Consider the following 18,525-nt stretch of genomic DNA (forward strand, 5'->3'; position numbering starts at 1 on the left):
GATTAATGTAGACTGCAAGATCCTGAGCAAAATTCTTGCGTTATGTTTGGAAAAGGTATTATCCAACATTATAAACCCTGATCAAGTTGGATTTATGATGAACAGGTCATCAACGGATAACATGAGAAGGTTACTCCATCTAATTTGGCTAAACAGAGAAAAGACTGACCCAATTGTTGCCCTCTCACTTGACGCAGAGAAGGCGTTCGATCGGGTTCAATGGGAATTTCTATTTACAACTTTGTCCAATTTTGGGTTTGGGCCCTGCTTCATAAAGTGGATTCAAACATTAAATAAGACACCTAAGGCATGCGTGATCACCAATGGTAAAGTTTCTCCATCTTTTTACCTCACTAGGGGGACAAGACAGGGGTGTCCGCTATCGCCACTATTGTTTAATATCACACTGGATCCATTGGCAATTGCTGTTAGGGCTAATGCAAACATTTCAGGCGTACAGGGAGGCAACAAAGAGCACAAATTATTTCTATATGCCGACGACATTCTGGCCATGGTAAAAGATCCAGATAAGTCCTTACCCCACCTAATAGAGACAGTTCAATCCTATTCCAAAGTGTCTGGATATAAAATTATTTGGACAAAGTCGGAAGCTACGCCTATATCCGGAATATGCAACGCAAATGTGGTAACTAAATTTGGCTTTAGATGGATCCCAAGAGGAATAAAATATTTGGGTATAAAGATATGTAGGGAGTTGGAAGAGATTCCTACCCTAAATCTGGCACCACTTCTACAAAACATAAAAAATAACTTAGATAAATGGGGAAAAATTCAGCTAACATTATGGGGAAAAGTAAATATAATTAAGATGGTGGTCTCCCCTCAAATTAACTATGTGCTGATGATGCTGCCGCTTTCAATACCACAGTTGATCTTTAACCAATATGATATAATGGTTAAATGTTTTCTATGGAATGGGAAAAGGCCTAGGATAAAGTTTAACAAATTATCTGCATCCCGTGATAAGGGAGGGTTGGGATTACCAGATCCTCGGCTCTATCAGATATCTTTTGAAATGGCCAAATTGGCCAAGCATTGGAACAATAATGCTCAATTAGACTGGGTTACTATTGAGAAAACCTTATCACGGCCATACAACCCTATCGAGCACTTGTCTCAGTGTTTAGACACAACTACAAATCCTATCATAAAGCACTCAAGAGAGGTTTGGGCGAAGATTCACAAGATGCACAAATTATCACAATGTAAACAACCATACTCTTCCCTATGGTATAATTCTACTATTTGTATTGGGAAATCACCCATATATTGGAAGAAATGGCATATGAACGGCTTGTGTACTGTGTCAGATTTGTTTGAAAAGGGTGTATTTATGTCTTATAATAATCTTGTACAGAAGTATAATTTAAGGGGGAAAGATCACTTTTGGAAATATCTTCAAATTAGGAATTGTGTTTCCACGAAAATTCAGCACACAGACGGAAACCATATCTTGGACTTCCTAACACTTCCTCATCCCCAACAAAAAGCCTCCGTATTTTATAGGACAACCAACCAGGTGCTCAGCAATGTCTGCACTAATTTAAAGACGATATGGGAAAAGGACATTGGGATTGTAATTGGGGCCGAAGAGTGGAAAAAAATTTTGTCAAACACAGGCAAATATGTAAGAGAGGCTAGAGGACAATTTACACAGTATAAAATCATACATAGGTTTTATTTGACACCTCTTAGACTCAATAGAATGGGTCTGACAAATAATGATGTTTGTTGGAAATGTCAAAAGGATAGAGGTACTTTTATTCATTGTATCTGGAAATGTCCAATTATTCAACCTTTATGGCAACAAACCTTAAATATTTTGAGCAAATGGCTTGGAACAACAATACCGTTATTACCAAGGTTGTGTCTATTAGGAGACAGGGAACAGATGCCAAATACTTCAAAGGGAGAGTTTGCAGTAATTATGGTGGGGGTCTCTGTGACGGCCAGAGTCATCCTGAAACACTGGAAAACTCCAGAAACCCCAGAGTTAAAAGAATGGGTCAATATAATGACCAAGACAGCTTCATACGAACGTTTGCTTTGCAAATTACATAATAAGAACAAAGCAGGGGTCCCGGTGGATATTCCTGTTTGGGAAGATTTTTGGTCCTTTGTGACGCTGTCTTTACATGTGGAACAATAATTATTATTTTATATATATATATATATATATATATATATATATATATATATATATATATATATATATATATATATATATATATATATATATTTTTTTTTTTTTTCATTATTATTATTATCAATGTAATTTTCATTTATTTATTTTCTCTGACCATTTGTTAATGCATCTACTTCTGTTAAGTTCAACCACTGTAATATTTCTGGCCTTGCAAGCAGTATTGATACATGTATTGTCATGTACTGGATGAAAAGAATAAAAACTTGAATTACAAAAAATTCATTTGCATACTTCTTAAAACCATTATGAAATACATACATTACTGGTTCATTGATTATTCCTATAAAAATACTGTCCTTTTTATATTTTAAAAAAAAGGTTTAGCATTATTTCGTTTGAAAACTGGAAGACATGTTTGTTTTTTTAAGTTATAGTAATACTTTTGAGCATTCAATTTATGCCACACAAATAAAACTGAATGTAATTAAATTAAAATGGGGAAAAAAGACAACAAAAAGCATGGTAAGAACATTGGCCTCTTTTTACTGTGTTAATGGTGTGTGTGAGGTTTCAGAAAAGCTGGAATGTGCAGTTTATCAAGACTTTCTGAAAATTCATGTTGAGGCAGTTGAGACAAGACTTTCTGCATAGCTGTAAGAAGAAGTGCTGCAGGAATTCTCCCCACTAGAGGCTTATACTGCTCCTCTCCCAGAATTTTGGACCAGAACAGTTGATCCTCTTTAAGTGTGCTCTTCATTTTAAACTGCAACTTTGGCATGAAAACGAGCAGGTTCTCGATGCACATTCTTAAAGCCCTAATACACTTAATGGTGTTTGCATTCCCTTTGGCGGTCCAAAGTTTATTCAATAGAAGATCCAGTGGTGTCATGCCATTCTTAACCTCAGCTAGCGGTGAAGCCCCATTTTCCAACAATATTATGACGGTATGTGGTTGTAAAAGCTCACATGCCAAATGAAGTGGAGTTTTGCCATCCCTCTCGTGTTTGCACACACGCTGGTTTATGTATAAGTGCAGAGAAGGAGTTCTATGAACCACCTGAAGGATGAACACTATGACGTCATTCCTGCCACAGCGGATAGCCATTTCCAGGTGTAAATCTGATGTTGGATAACAGCAAAATTGCTCTCCAGGATTTGCAAGGGCAACATCCTGAAACTGATTCAGCAACTATTGTGCGTAATCTCGGTGGTCGTGCACGATGGCATACAGAAACGCCTCGGATGGGTTGTAGGTCTGTTGCCGGACGTTTTCTTCCCAATGAAAAGTCTTCAGGTTTCGCATTTCTTCCAACATCCACACAGGTTTGTGGTCCCTCACAGCTTGGCAGAATAAAAGTGAGAGGAATTCGCTTGCACGTGTCGTCCATTTGTCCAGGCTACACTAGCTATATCCAGAGAACGATCAACACCTTTAGGTTGTCATTGTAACCGAGCGTTTATACTTTTCACTAAGAAAATAATAGAAATGGACGCAGGATTCTGTGAAACAACCAGTCCGACTTTTTATTGCGCTTCATCACAAGAACAGCATCACTGTGGCAGGTGTGATAATAATCTATCTTGGCTACGGCAAGCCCCGAGGGAAAAATAAGAAATGTATAACACACCTTTAAAATGGACACAGCCCCCTCTTGAGCTATCACACACAATTACACCCCAAAAGTATTTTACATGCGTCCCCACCTTCAAATTAAACGTCCACGTTTACACACACCCAACCCCCCCCCCCCCCCCCAAAAAAAAAAAAAAAAAAAAAAAACCCACACACATATACACATACATACATATATGGTTAACACACCCAGAACACGTATATGCAATGCAGAATGAAAAGCAATACTAGAACATCCATAGCAGTTTCCATTCTACCATTTACACACCTCATTTAACATCCTCTCTTCCTCATGAACACAACATCAAATGACATTTAATACAGAACAAAGTCATCTAAATAACCAGGAGGTTTCTGCACTCTACCAGCCCTACTCAAACTTGGCATCAAGCAATCAACATCTGCATGCGTACACAGTCCCTGAGTATAATCCGAATGCTGATTCTGTGGAGAAACTCCCACGTCCACACCAGATAACAATGACTCAGAGGGAGTAGAACCCTGAGAAGAATCAGTACCATCAAAAGAGAGATTAGTTGACAAAGGAGAAACAGGCAGTGTATAAGGGCGCAATCTGTTATAATGCACCACCTTCCCTCTGTCATCACTGTCCATGGGATTTATGATCTGATAGATCAGTCCTTGTTCGCCACAAGAGTCCATTACCTCCACAACTTTGAAAGGTCCCTTCCAATGCGGTGCCAGCTTCATACGACTCTCAACAGGATTATCGAGCCACACCATAGCACCCACTGCATAGGGCTGATAACGAACACTTTTAGCATGGTAGAGTTTTTGGCGTTCACATGCTTCCTCACTGTGCATGCGCGCTCTACTTAAGGCGGAGCGCAGTCTAGACAAAAACGAAGACACGAAATCAGCATGTGACGAAGATGATTGTGAATCAAATGCACGTACAGGTACCAAAACGTCGACAGGGACCCTTGCTTCCCGTCCATGAGTAAGGAAATATGGTGAGAATTTAGTGCTTGAGTGGGGCGAGGTGTTGTAGGCAAACGTTACATGTTTCACAAAACTGTCCCATTCCCCACCATACGTCAACAGCGTTTTCGCTAATTAATGGGTCAAAGTCCTGTTAAAACGTTCAACCATCCCATCTGACTCCGGATGATAGGGAGTAGTCTGCGTTTTTCGAATCCCAAACATTTGACAAAGTCTATGAACAATATCTGCCTCGAACTGATGCCCTTGGTCAGAATGTAAAGTCTCTGGAATACCATGAGTCAACACATAGTCCTTGAATAGACAGCCAGCTACGGTCTGTGCAGATTGATTAGGAAGAGCATACAAACTAACAAACTTAGTGAAATAGTCCTCCACCACAAGTACATAACGATTGCCCTTTGAAGTCAAAGGAAGCTCCAAAATGTCAGTAGCTACTCTCTCGAATGGGCGCGTGGTATTCGTGCCTCCCACCGTCTATGCGATCGTTGCCCCAGCTGCACCCAGTGTAGGACAGTTCCAATGTCGGAGTCAGAATGCTGCAATTCCCTCAGGTAGGACGCATCATATGACAAATCATGTGCACAGAGCCTACTTTGTGAAACAATGTCCGGTACCGACATCTGATCTGTAGACACAGAAGTCATAGGAGGGTTGGTCGGTGGAGGCTCGGAGCCAACCATGTTAACTTCCTGCATGCTTTCAATGCCTTGACCCATGCTATCCCAGTAAGGCACATCAGGATGTCTAGACAGAGCATCCGCATTCTTGTGGTGATGCCCACTTTTGTAGTTGATCGTCCAATTCAGTGGATCCAGCTCTAAGATCCATCTCCCCCTCCTACCAGTCGGATCATCATCAATGGCCATCCGTCGAAGGGCCAAGAGAGGACGATGGTCGGTGATAATGATAATAAATAATGAAAGTCCGATGTAGTGTTTAAATTCTCTTACTGCCCACACAATCGCCCATAACTCACAATCAAAAGTATACCAGCGCCTCTGTGTAGGGTTCAATGCCTGGCTGGCATATGCTACCACATGTTCAAGCCCATTTTTCTCTTGTGCCAGCACTGCACCGACAGCATATTTTGAAGCATCAGTGTAGACTCTGAAAGGTATATTAGAACCAGGCAGTGTCACAACTGGGGCAGAGGTTAACACATCTTTCAGATAATTGAATGACAGTTCACAATTTTTTGTCCAGTCAAAAGTTGCATTTTTGCCCACAAGCTGGTTAAGCGGAGCTGCATATTTTGAAAAATCTTTTACGAATCATCTGTAGTAGGAGCAGAGTCTATCAAAAGCTCTGACTTCAGAAGGAGACTTGGGTGTTGGCCAGTTTCTCACCTTTTCCGTATTACGTGGATCCGGCTGAAGTCCCTTCTGGGACACAACATGGCCCAGGAAGACCACGTGGTCTCTAGCCAAGTGGCATTTTTTTGGATTTAAATTCAAACCTGCTGACCCAATTCTTGTAAACAATTCCTTTAAATTAGACAGATGTTCCTCGAATGTTTTGCTGTAAATTAAAACATCATCAAGATACACCATGCAGATGTGCCATGGAAGACCTCTCAGAACAAGCTCCATCAAGCGTTGGAATGTCGCTGGAGAGTTAGAGAGACCCATCGGCATAGCCCGCCATTGGAAAAGTCCACGGCCAGTTGTAAAGGCAGTTTTCTCTCTGTCCTCTTTAGCAACTACAACTTGCCAAAAGCCATTGGAAATGTCTAATGTGCTGAAACAAGTTGAATTCGCCAATGCGCCCAGCGTGTCATCCACACGGGGCAGAGGATAAGAGTTTTTAACTGTGACACTGTTCAAGCGCCCACACAAAACCTCCATGCACCACATTTCTTTTTCCACAGCACCAAAGGTGAGGCCCAGGGACTACAGCTCTCTCTCAGATAACACCATCTGCCAGCAGGGCAGTGACTAGTCTATCAATTTCAGCTCTTTTCTCAGGTGAGGCACGGTATGCACGTTGTTTAATGGGAGCTTGGTCTCCTGTTCTAATGCGATGTTTCACAAAAGTACACTTCCCAACACTTCCTTCAGATGCGCTGAAGATCATATTGTGTTCTAACAACAATGCAGAAAGTGCAGCTCTTTTCGAGGCAGTGACTGGTGAGTCATCCAAGGACACTGAAGGTGCCACCTGTGACGTGGCTGCTGCAACTGAGTTCAATGAGCATTGATGAAGAGGCATAAGCTCAGATTCATTTACCCTGTAAAACTCACCCTGGTGCAGTCCTTGTTGCAATGAAATGTCTTGTCCTGTAGGATTTTAAATCCTTGCTTTGGTTAGTCCGTTCTGAACCCTGGTGACAGTGTGAGCAACCACCAGATCAAAAGAATCAGGAATGTTTGGCTTCAAATATCCTACATAGTCGCAAGGCACTTTAGCAATGTCCGGCACACACACGAGAACTGGTACAATCGACTCACTTAGGGCTGGCAAGGTCATAGTGTTGGCTATAGAAACATTACAACACAGTGGAATAAAGTCATTGCTGGTGAGGAGTGGCACAGAAATATCCCAAAGCCTTAACATTGCACAGCTGGTGTCCAGTACAGCATTGTTCCTCAAGAGAATGTCCCAGCCCAACAAAACAGACTGAGTGGTTTCCCGTAGCACATGAAATAAATGCTGCCATGATTTAGTCCCAAGTCGAAAGTTAACTGTAATGGTGCCCAATGTGTCAAGAATCTGACCATTTACAGCACGGGCTGCTACATAGTCCTTTTTCAATGGGCGGTTGCGAAGTACTGGAAGAGACATGCGAAATTTCGCACTCATAAGTGATACACTCGAACCAGAGTCCACTAACATTGAAACTGCCATGCCTTCAATCACCCCTCTCACATATGAAATCAGTGGCACTGCATCAGTGGTATTAATGAAAATGTCTTCAGATCTGGAAAGGTTGCCATTTATAGAGTTAGTCTGTAGGCCCGTGGGCAGATCAGCTGGTGTTTGGGCCCCAACATCAGCGACAATTAGTTTCCCGGCTGGCTCTGATGGTCTTCCATACTGGGAGATATGGAACGCACTCCACGCTTCTTAGAATCATGCATGTGCCCACTGAAACTCTGAGGACTTGGACTAGGACTGGGCCTCACTGGAAAGAAGACTTGTCCCTTCGTACATGATATTGTGTATTTGATTCCTCGCCGTGCCGCAGCACTCGTCTATCAGGTGAACGACCTCTTTGCGAGTCATAAGACCCTCGTGACTGGCACCCACGGCCGCCACAGTTGCACCTGCATGTTCGACTTGACTGTGAGTAAGCTTCACTGCACTCATCCATGCTGCCAAAGGCCAGTCTACTTCGCAACTTTCGATTTTCCTTCACCACATTTTTCAACTCCATCCTCACCTGCCTCATGTCCTCAGATGACCTCTCCACTTCTCTATACAGCCCATCATTATCAGCAAGAGGTTGAACAGTAGCAATTGAACCAGAATTAACAATGGAAGACCCATTAATAGGAAAGCAATCATTTTTCAAAGCCTCCCTGGCATTCTCACACCGACCTGCTATTATTAATGCCTCCTCCAAATCAGATGCTCCCTGTTCATGGCACTTTGCTCTCAGCACCGGGTCAATTCCAGCAAGAAAACGACGAAATTTCTCCTCACTCTGTGCAGCATCTCCATAATCAGGAAAAGCCTCGTCCACCAGTATACTAACCTCCGCAGTATAAATCTCCAAGCTTTCCCGTGCAGCGCGAGGTCATGCCGATAAACTAGCTTTAAACCGATTCATGAACTGTTTCTGTTCAAATGACTCTTTTAGTCTGTCCTTCACTGCTTTGTAATCAGCCTGGACAGTAGTGGGAAGAGTGTCCCAGAGTAGAAAGGCCGCATGGTTCAAGCGCGTAGGTAAAATCCAAGTCAAGTCAAATAGGTTTTCATTGTCATTTTAATCATATACAGTACAGTACAGCACTGACCAGTACAGTACAGAAGGTTTCTGCAAGTGGATTGTCCATATATAACTAAAAAAATTAATACTAGTTAAAATACAAATAAATATTTTATAAAGATAAAAACCAAATGCCATAAAAATAGCTTGTATTAGTCAAGTAACCCTCTACAATGAGCTTCAAATGAATCTGGACTTTTTGTGTTGTGGTGTGATGATTTAACTGAATTTGGGTATGATGCATGCAGTCGGGGCGACGCATTACTTTATATAAGGGTTACACTTAAAATGGATGACCAATTGAAAAAACAGCAATGGTATTGTGGAATTTCATAAACATTTGTAAATTTGTATAGATTTTTATAAACCTACAACATAATAGGCTTTTTGTGTAAGTTAAAAATCTTGGCAAAATGCTAAATAATAGGGTTGAGATTAATGTAGAAGAATAAAGGGGATTTTTGTGCACTACATTACTTGACTGACCAGAAGAACTACTTGCATCAGTGGCAGATTGAGCACAAGATTTGTCTGTTAACAATTTTTTGTTTGCTTGTTTTTCTGCTTTCTGATGTTTGTTTACATTACTTTTGCTGCTGTGGCTGCATGCATCATTTCAGTTAAATCATCACCCCCCCAAAAAAAAATGTCCATGTGTATAAAGCTCATTGTAAAGAGTTACTTAAATAATGCATGCTAGTCAGCTATAATAGGCAATAAATCTCAAATACATTTAAAAGTCACAGAAACCAAGATTCACAGAGAACACAAATTTGTTAGGATAGTATATAGTATTGGTTAGTACTATCTATATGCACAATATATGTAAAATGTATATTAATATTATATACCTGCAGTAGGGTAATATTTAGAGCGAGAGAGAGAGAGAGAGAGAGAGAGAGAGAGAGAGAGAGAGAGAGAGAGAGAGAGAGAGAGAGAGAGAGAGAGAAAACAAAAAAGGTATATTCTAATTATGTTTGGGTCTTACAGGGTAAATGTCTCCATCTGCTGACTACATTCAGTATCTCCAGTAGTTGTTCAGGTCAGAAGCAACCACCACACATGTATTCTTACATATCAGTATCGATTGCTACAGAGCATATGATTTTTTTAAATAATAAATGTATATTTGGAAACAGTAAAGTCAGCTATAGCAACAGCAAGTGAATCATGGAACAAATGTATATTAGCTAGGCAGAAAAATTGCTTAAAGGTCAACCTCAAAATAGAGTAAAGATCAAAGGGTGAAGCAGAAGCACAGCAATGGCAATACATAAGTGACATGCTGGTGTTAAGGGTAGGCTAAAGTAATGTTAGTCCTCTCCCTTATACACCTGGATCAGTACGTAATCCATCCATCATAGCCGTGGAATTCGTTATATACGCTCCAACTGCTAAAAGATGGAGCGTAAATGTGTGTGTTTGGGTTAAGAAACTTGTCACAGGTTAGTAATACTTATTTAGACATATAGATAGACATGCAAACAAACACGCACGCGCGCACGCACGCACACAAATGATTTCAGAAGAGGTAAGAATTATTTTTTTTTATATGCATAACCCTTTTTCTTTTGTCCACAATGAGGTAAATAACTTATAATATACACATAAATACACTTTTCCAGTAGTTATATTCATTTCATAATAATGTAATGCAAAAAAATTAAATTGCAAATTAAATATGAAATAAATTATAGCTCTGTCTATAAAACAGAATAGTAGGAGTGAAGTCTCTGAAAGACATCTGTTTATTGAATGCATCAAATGCTGCACCGTAACATTATAATGGTTTTACATTCCCATTGACTTTAGACTGCGTTACTAAATATAAATATAAATTTATATAAATAAAACCCAAGCATTTTTTCAAAAGTAAAACTGTGATCAAATAAAATTAAAATGTAATTTGTTTAAAATTATTTTGCATACTCCTTTAAACCATTATGAAATACATACATTACTGGTTCATTGATTATTCCTATAAAAATACTGTCCTTTTTATATTTTGAAAAAAGGTTTAGCATTATTTCGTTTGAAAACTGGAAGACATGTTTGTTTTTTTAAGTTATAGTAATACTTTTGAGCATTCAATTTATGCCACACAAATAAAACTAAATGTAATTAAATTAAAATGGGAAAAAAGACAACAAAAAGCATGGTAAGAACATAGGCCTCTTTTTACTGTGTTAATTGTGTGTGTGAGGTTTCAGAAAAGCTGGAATGTGCAGTTTATCAAGACTTTCTGAAAATTCATGTTGAGGCAGTTGAGACAAGACTTTCTGCATAGCTGTAAGAAAAAGTGTTGCAGGAATTCTCCCCACTAGAAGGTTATACTGCTCCTCTTCCAGAATTTTGGACCAGAACACTTTATCATCTTTAAGTGTGCTCTTCATTTTAATCTGCAACTTTGGCATGAAAAAGAGCAGGTTCTCGATGCACATTCTTAAAGCCCTAATACACTTAATGGAGTTTGCATTTCCTTTGGCGGTCCAAAGTTTATTCAATAGAAGATCCAGTGGTGTCATTCCATTCTGATCCTCAGCTAGCGGTGAAGCCCCATTTCCCAACAATATTATGACGGTATGTGGTTGTAAAAGCTCACATGCCACATGGAGTGGAGTTTTGCCATCCCTCTCGTGTTTGCAAACACGCTGGTTTATATATAACCACAAAGCAGGTGTTCTATGAACCACCTGAAGGATGAACGCTATGACGTCATTCCTGCCACGGCGGATAGCCATTTCCAGGTGTGAATCTGATGTTGGATAACAGCAGAATTGTTCTCCTGGATTTGCAAGAGCAACGTCCTGAAACTGATTCAGCAAGTATTGTGCGTAATCTCGGTGGTCGTGCATGATGGCATACAAAAGCGCCTCGGATGGGTTGTAGGTCTGTTGCCGGACGTTTTCTTCCCAGTGAAAAGTATTCAGGTTTCGCATTTCTTCCAATATCCACACAGGTTTGTGGTCCCTCACAGCTTGGCAGAACGAAAGTGAGAGGAATTCGCTTTCTTTGCAGGTGTCGTCCATTTGTCCAGGCTACACTAGCTATATCCAGAGAACGATCAACATCTTTAGGTTGTCAGCATCAAATGCGTCATGGATTAATGTAAACAGACTAGAAGAACTGTGGCGATGCAGCCATGTCACCATGGCAACAGGTAAACGAAGCGTCCGTCGCGACGAATTCGTTTACCCGTTGCCATGGTGACATGGCTGCACCGCCACAGTTCTTCTAGTCTAGAAGAACTGTCAAAAAAAATCTTGTCAAAATGCCAAAATGTAATTGTGGAATATGATAGGGTTAAGCTGAATGTAGAAGCATAAAGGTTTTTTTTTTTTTTACTTTACTACATTACTTGACTGACTAGAAAAACTACTTGTACTAGTGGCAGATTGAGCACAGGATCTGCCTATTAACGTTTATTCTGATTGTTTGCTCTTTATACTACTTTCACTCATTATTTAGAGTACACATCAAAATCCCCTAAAGCGTTATCCTTTATTAAACATGATATTTTGTTCTCATGTTTATAATTTTAGAGCAAAGTCAAGTCAAATAGGTTTTCATTGTCATTTTAATCATATACAGTACAGTACGTTCCCCAAGGACCAATGTGCTACATCAAACAATATAAATGAACATAAAATAACACAGAAGTACACAATGAACTACACAAAACTCAAAACTAACAACATGAAATGCACATGTGCAACATTTAGTGCAAAAAAGGTAGAACATAAGACAAGAAGACAGTAGATATGGTGACAGTACAGCACTGACCAGTACAGTACAGAAGGTTTCTGCAAGTGGTTTGTCCATATATAAATAAAAAATAAATACTAATTAAAATACAAATAAATATTTCATAAAGATAAAAAAACAAATGCCATAAAAATAGCTTGTATTTGTCAAGTAACCCTCTACAATGAGCTTTAAATGAATCTGGACTTTTTGTGTTGTGGTGTGATGATTTAACTGAATTTGGGTATGATGCATGCAGCCGGGGCGACGCATTACTTTATATAAGAAGGGTTACACTTAAATTGAAAAAACAGCAATGGTATTGTGGAATTGTTAAACGTTTGTAAATTTGTATAGATTTTTGTAAACTTACAACATAATAGGCTTTTTGTGTAAGTTAAAAATCTTGGCAAAATGCTAAATTATAGGGTTGAGATTAATGTAGAAGAATAAAGGGGATTTTTGTGCACTACATTACTTGACTGACCAGAAGAACTACTTGCATTAGTGGCAGATTGAGCACAAGATTTGTCTGTTAACAATTTTTTTGTTTGCTTGTTTTTCTGCTTTCTGATGTTTGTTTACACTACTTTTGCTGCTGTGGCTGCATGCATCATTTCAGTTAAATCATCACAACTCCCCCAAAAAAATGTCCAGGTGTATATAAAGCTTATTGTAAAGAGTTACTTGAATAATGCATGCTAGTAAGCTATAATAGGCAATAAATCTCAAATACATTTAAAAGTCACAGAAACCAAGATTTACAGAGAACACAAATTGGTTAGGATAGTATATAGTATTGGTTAGTACTATCTATATGCACAATATATGTAAAATTCAATATCCACACAGGTTTGTGGTCCCTCACAGCTTGGCAGAACGAAAGTGAGAGGAATTTGCTTTCTTTGCAGGTGTCGTCCATTTGTCCAGGCTACACTAGCTATATCCAGAGAACGATCAACACCTTTAGGTTGTCAGCATCAAATGCGTCATGGATTAATGTAAACAGACTAGAAGAACTGTGGCGATGCAGCCATGTCACCATGGCAACGGGTAAACGAAGCGTCCGTCGCGACGAATTCGTTTACCCGTTGCCATGGTGACATGGCTGCACCGCCACAGTTCTTCTAGTCTAGAAGAACTAGAAGTCTAGTCTAGTCTGTAACTAACTCTAAGAAAATAGTAAATAAGTTAATCCTTTTGAGCTCCATTTTGTTTGATCTCTTCTGCCCCCATATGGTATAGTCCTTTAACTCTGCCCCCATACGGTATAGTCCTTTAACTCTTTAGCTCTGAAATCGTACAAGGTTCTTAAGGAAAGTGAGGGATAATTAAGCACCTAGCTAAAACAGGAACAAGGTACTATGTTTGATTGTTTAATGTGTATATGCATTAATATGTGGGTTAATCTATTAACTGTGAAGAAGTGGTTTAATGTGTTGTTATCACTGTCACATCTGTGACATCATTGTATGACATCACAAAATGGTTTCTTATAAATGGCTATTCATGTTTATGTTTGTAAGAGCTGATTGTATTATTTGTTATTTTATTGTTCTGTAGCTCTTACGGTGTTTCACTAAGCAAGGTTTTTCATCAAGGAAAGGTAGATTTTGTGTTTCCCAAGGAGAGGCTGACGGCTGAACACAAAATAAAGGCTTTTTGAAACATCAGTACGCTTCACCATTGTCTGGCTGGGGGTTAGCTACAGTAAAAGCTTGACCCGCATCGATTCCAATAACTGTTGCCTGCAACGGGCCACGGAGGGTCTTCAAAGCGCCAGTTACAGCTTCTGCTACATCACCGTCACAAGGCATCAGCGTGGACTCATCAAGCTGCTTCCTCGTGCCTGACCTATACTTCGGACAGCAGTCTCACAGATTCGGTGCAATGGTCAAGTACAGCCACACTTACGAACATTGATGCAAGGTCGTCAGTATTAATCTGCTATAGTACGACAATACGACGGGCAACGGATGAACGGCTTCTCAGACTGAACATTCAATACTCACCGGCTCAAGATAAACTGTGATTAAATTTGCGCCCATGCCTACAGGCATCCACATGGACTTTGTCTAATTAAGGACATAGATTTTTGTTTTTTGGATTTTGCATTTATTCACTTATTTAACAGTGTTTATTGAAGATTTAACATTCACATTTCCCTCATTTGGATTTATTATTGTTGATAACTTGTTCATTGTAGTATTTACACTGACATTTACAATAATTCTAGTGTCTATATGTTAATGCATATGTGTCAGCTGCTTAAATTGATGTTCTGATATTTTATGTTTATACAGTTCATATTCAGGGCTTTTCCATATCTGTTGAGGGGGTCTTCTTCCGCCATTAGAGTTAAAATTTATAAGTGATAATGTCACAGTCAGGAAATGAGATAGAGGTGGAGGAGCAGATGGCTAGTTACCAGCATGAAGATTTACAAGGTGAAACCCACATAATGGTAGACCAATCAGAGCGACCGTGTCTGAAGAAAACAAATGAAGTTAAACAACAATGTCTAACTGATCTCCAAGGCAAATTTAATAAGGATAATAATGCTCTTGAAGGTCCAAGACGCTCTGAACGCACACGCCATCCTACATCCTGCTCGCGCATCAATATGAAGAGGCCAAGAGAAAAGGCTGTTTGCCATGTACGAACAGTGGAAGCTCCACGCAAGGAAGGCAAGAGATCAGCTAAAGACTTATATGTCAGAGAGTCAGCTCTGGCCTCTTATTGACAAGCTTAAGAAAAGTAAAGAAGACATGATGAACATTTATTATGAAATTCGAAATCTCACCTCACCCTCTACCGACATAAGAAGAAGAGTTGATACATGTGAAGCTGTGACTACAGAAATCATCAACATTGCATACAGCAGAGCTATAAATGAGAAAAGCGGGTTTGATGAGCCGCAGGAAAGACACCGCCTTCACGAACTGCTCCGCCACGACTATGCAAAGTCTGTCTATGGATCCGCAGCTTCTTGGACAAGTCACAGCCAGTCCGATCACTACTCCATAACTTTATCCATGATAGTAAAACGCGCGGACGCAGCAGCTGAACTAGCAGTAAATGAAGCAAATTATCAGATGCTGCTAGAAGAAGAAAAGCAAAAGGAATCTATAAGATAGCTAGAGGAACAACAACGCAAGGCACTAGAGGCACAAAGGTGTAAGTTGAAGCGATTACAGGCAGCGAAAGAGATAAGGGGCCGCTCAAGCCAAGTTGAAGATCTACGAAAGGGAGATGGATTACAAGGATGCTATTTATCTCAAGAAGGACACCTCTAACTTCAGTGCCCCTCTTTCCAGTTGCAACGCCCCGTCATACAGACATTCCCTCTCTCACTCAGCTCTTTCAAGTCAACATAGCCTTAAATAGGCTTCCTGTTCCTGAGCCATTTGTCTTCAATGGCGATCCCATACAATTCATTGATTGGAAGGCAGCATTCACTTCACTCATAGACCAAAGGGCAATCACGCCAGCCGAAAAACTATACTACCTGAAAAGGTACGTTGGTGGCCCAGCACGGCAGGTTTTAGATTGCAACTTTTACCGAAATGACAATGAAGCATACCAAGACGCATGGGACAAACTAAATCGTCGCTTTGGCCAGCCATTCGCCATTCAGAGAGCGTTTAGAGAGAAGCTCACCAACTGGCTGAGAATCCCATCGAAGGATGCTGAAGGACTGAGACGCTTCTCAGATTTTCTGAATGCTTGTCAAGATGCCATGCCTTATGTCAAGGGTCTCGACATATTAAACGACTGGGAAGAAAATCGGAAGCTCGTTCACAAACTACCAGACTGGGCAGCTTTACGCTGGAACAGACAAGTCACGCAAAGTCTAAATGAAAATCAAGAATTCCCAAATTTCAAAGAGTTTGCTAGATTCACGTCAGATGAAGCTGAGATTGCTTGCAATCCCATTACGCCCTTAAATGCCCTTCATTTGTCAGATTCTATCACTGAGAAGAGAAACCTCAGAGATGTGAAGAAAACCAAAGCTAGTGTGTTTACCACGCAAATAGTTACTAAAAATGTAAAACACAAGTCAGAACAGGGGAAAGTTAAGGTTTCATGTATCCTTTGTCAAGATAATAGACACCAACTACACGCATGCTACAAGTTCACTGAGATGGTGTTAGTTGAGCAACACAACTATGTAAAGGAGAAGAAACTCTGTTATGGGTGCCTGAAACCCGGCCACAGCGTGAGAGACTGCCGTCATCATCTTTTCTATGACCACTGTAAAGGAAAGCATCCTACAGTCCTGCATGATGACAACTATAAAAGAGAAAGGACTACATCAGAACCAGAAACAAATTAAAGCGCTGCTGCAACGTCACTCAGTGTAGCAGGGGAAAGCTCATCAAACACATCTATGGTGATACCAGTCTGGGTTTCATCTAAAAATGATCCAACCACTGAGAGACTCGTCTATGCACTGCTCGACACTCAAAGCGATACTACGTTCATTGACCAAGAAGTGAGTGATGGTCTTAATGCTGACAAGTATCCAGTGAAACTGAAGTTGACGACTATGAGTGGCAGGGATACGGTGATCACAAGCGAAGGTGTCTCTGGGCTTCGTGTTAGAGGATATAGTTCTGCAGTTCAAGTCAATCTAACGGTCACCTATACAAAGGACTGCATACCTGTCAACCGCTCTCACATTCCCACTTGTGAGACGGCTAAAAAACGGAGTCATCTGGCAGAAATAGTGGATGAAATACAACCACTGAAGGACTGTGTAGTAGGTCTTTTGATCGGCTACAACTGCTCAAGAGCTATGGCACCAAGAAAGGTCCTTTTAGGAGACGACGAGGAACCCTATGCTGTAAGGACTGATTTAGGATGGAGTATTGTTAAAGAGCTTAAAGAGCTCCCTCCGTTAACTCCTACCGACGTCATTCGCGTTCTAGAGTCTGACTTCAATAGATGGCAATGACGACAGCAAAATTGTGTCACAAGACGACATCACATTTCTCAACATACTGGATAAAGGAATAAGGAAAAATGTGTCTGGACATTATGAAATGTCTCTGCCCTTCAAAACCAGACCCAGCCTGCCTGATAACAAAGGTTCAGCTATGACACGCCTCCTTCACCTTAAAAGGAAATTACAACGGGATGAAAGGTATAAGGAACATTATGTTGAGTTCATGGAGGAAGTCATTGGGAAGGGTGATGCTGAGCAGGTCAATGACGGTGGGAGTGAAGGGGAGAGATGGTACATTCCCCATTATGGTGTGCATCACGCGAAGAAGCCAGATAAACTTTGTGTAGTGTTTGATTGCTCAGCCAGATACAAAGGAACAAGTTTGAATGATCACCTCCTCTCTGGGCCCGACATGTTGAACAACTTAAGTGGAGTTCTCCACTTAAATCTAGCTAAGGAGAATCGTGACATCTACCCTCAAGGCTTGAGATTTGTTATCAGGGACCTTTATGTGGACGATGGGCTCGCAAGCGTCGGAAACACTGAAGATGTTATTCAGCTTGCCAGGGAAGATATGTATGGCAAGAAAAGGTGGAGACATGTTCAGTACATTGCAGACCAGTTTTGGAGTCGATGGCGAAAGGAATACCTCGCCAACATAGCTCTTAGACAGTGCTGGCATGCCCCAAGAAGGAATTTACAAGTTGGAGATATTGTAATCATGAAAGGAGGGGATTTGCAGAGGAATGAGTGGAGATTGGGTAGAGTTTCAAAAGGGGAGCGTCTTCACGAGTTGTCAGAAGTTAAGCGCCCAATCAGAAGCTTCTTCTGTTGCTGGGGTCTAATTAAATCTGCTCCTTCCCTCTATAGTGCATAATAGTACATAGTTATTGGTAAGTTTCCAACTTTGGCATAAGTTGTCATTGTCCTTATACGGGTTCCGGGAAGGTAATTTTCAGTTGAAATCATTCGTGCTTAATACGTCCCATTATTCACTCATGATTGGTGGGAGTGTAACTAACTCTTAGAAAATAGTAAATAAGGTAATCCTTTTGAGCTCCATTTTGTTTGATCTCTTCTGCCCCCATATGGTATAGTCCGTTAACTCCGCCCCCATACGGTATAGTCCTTTAAATCCG

The 18,525-nt window shown here is 40.4% G+C and overlaps 2 pseudogenes across 2 annotated transcripts; both read right to left on the reverse strand.

Moving 5' to 3' along the window:
* Nucleotides 1-2,717: 2,717 nt before the first annotated feature.
* LOC310738454 (ankyrin repeat domain-containing protein 9-like) lies at nt 2,718-3,555 on the reverse strand (annotated as a pseudogene). Its single transcript has one exon. The product of its transcript is annotated as an ankyrin repeat domain-containing protein 9-like (transcript).
* A 7,227-nt stretch (nt 3,556-10,782) lies between these two features.
* Nucleotides 10,783-11,723, reverse strand: LOC310737695 (ankyrin repeat domain-containing protein 9 pseudogene; annotated as a pseudogene). Its single transcript has one exon. The product of its transcript is annotated as an ankyrin repeat domain-containing protein 9 pseudogene (transcript).
* Between the last annotated feature and the right edge of the window lie 6,802 nt (nt 11,724-18,525).

Source organism: Silurus aristotelis (assembly GCF_946808225.1).
Source record: "Silurus aristotelis genome assembly, chromosome: 15".
NCBI lineage: Eukaryota > Metazoa > Chordata > Actinopteri > Siluriformes > Siluridae > Silurus > Silurus aristotelis.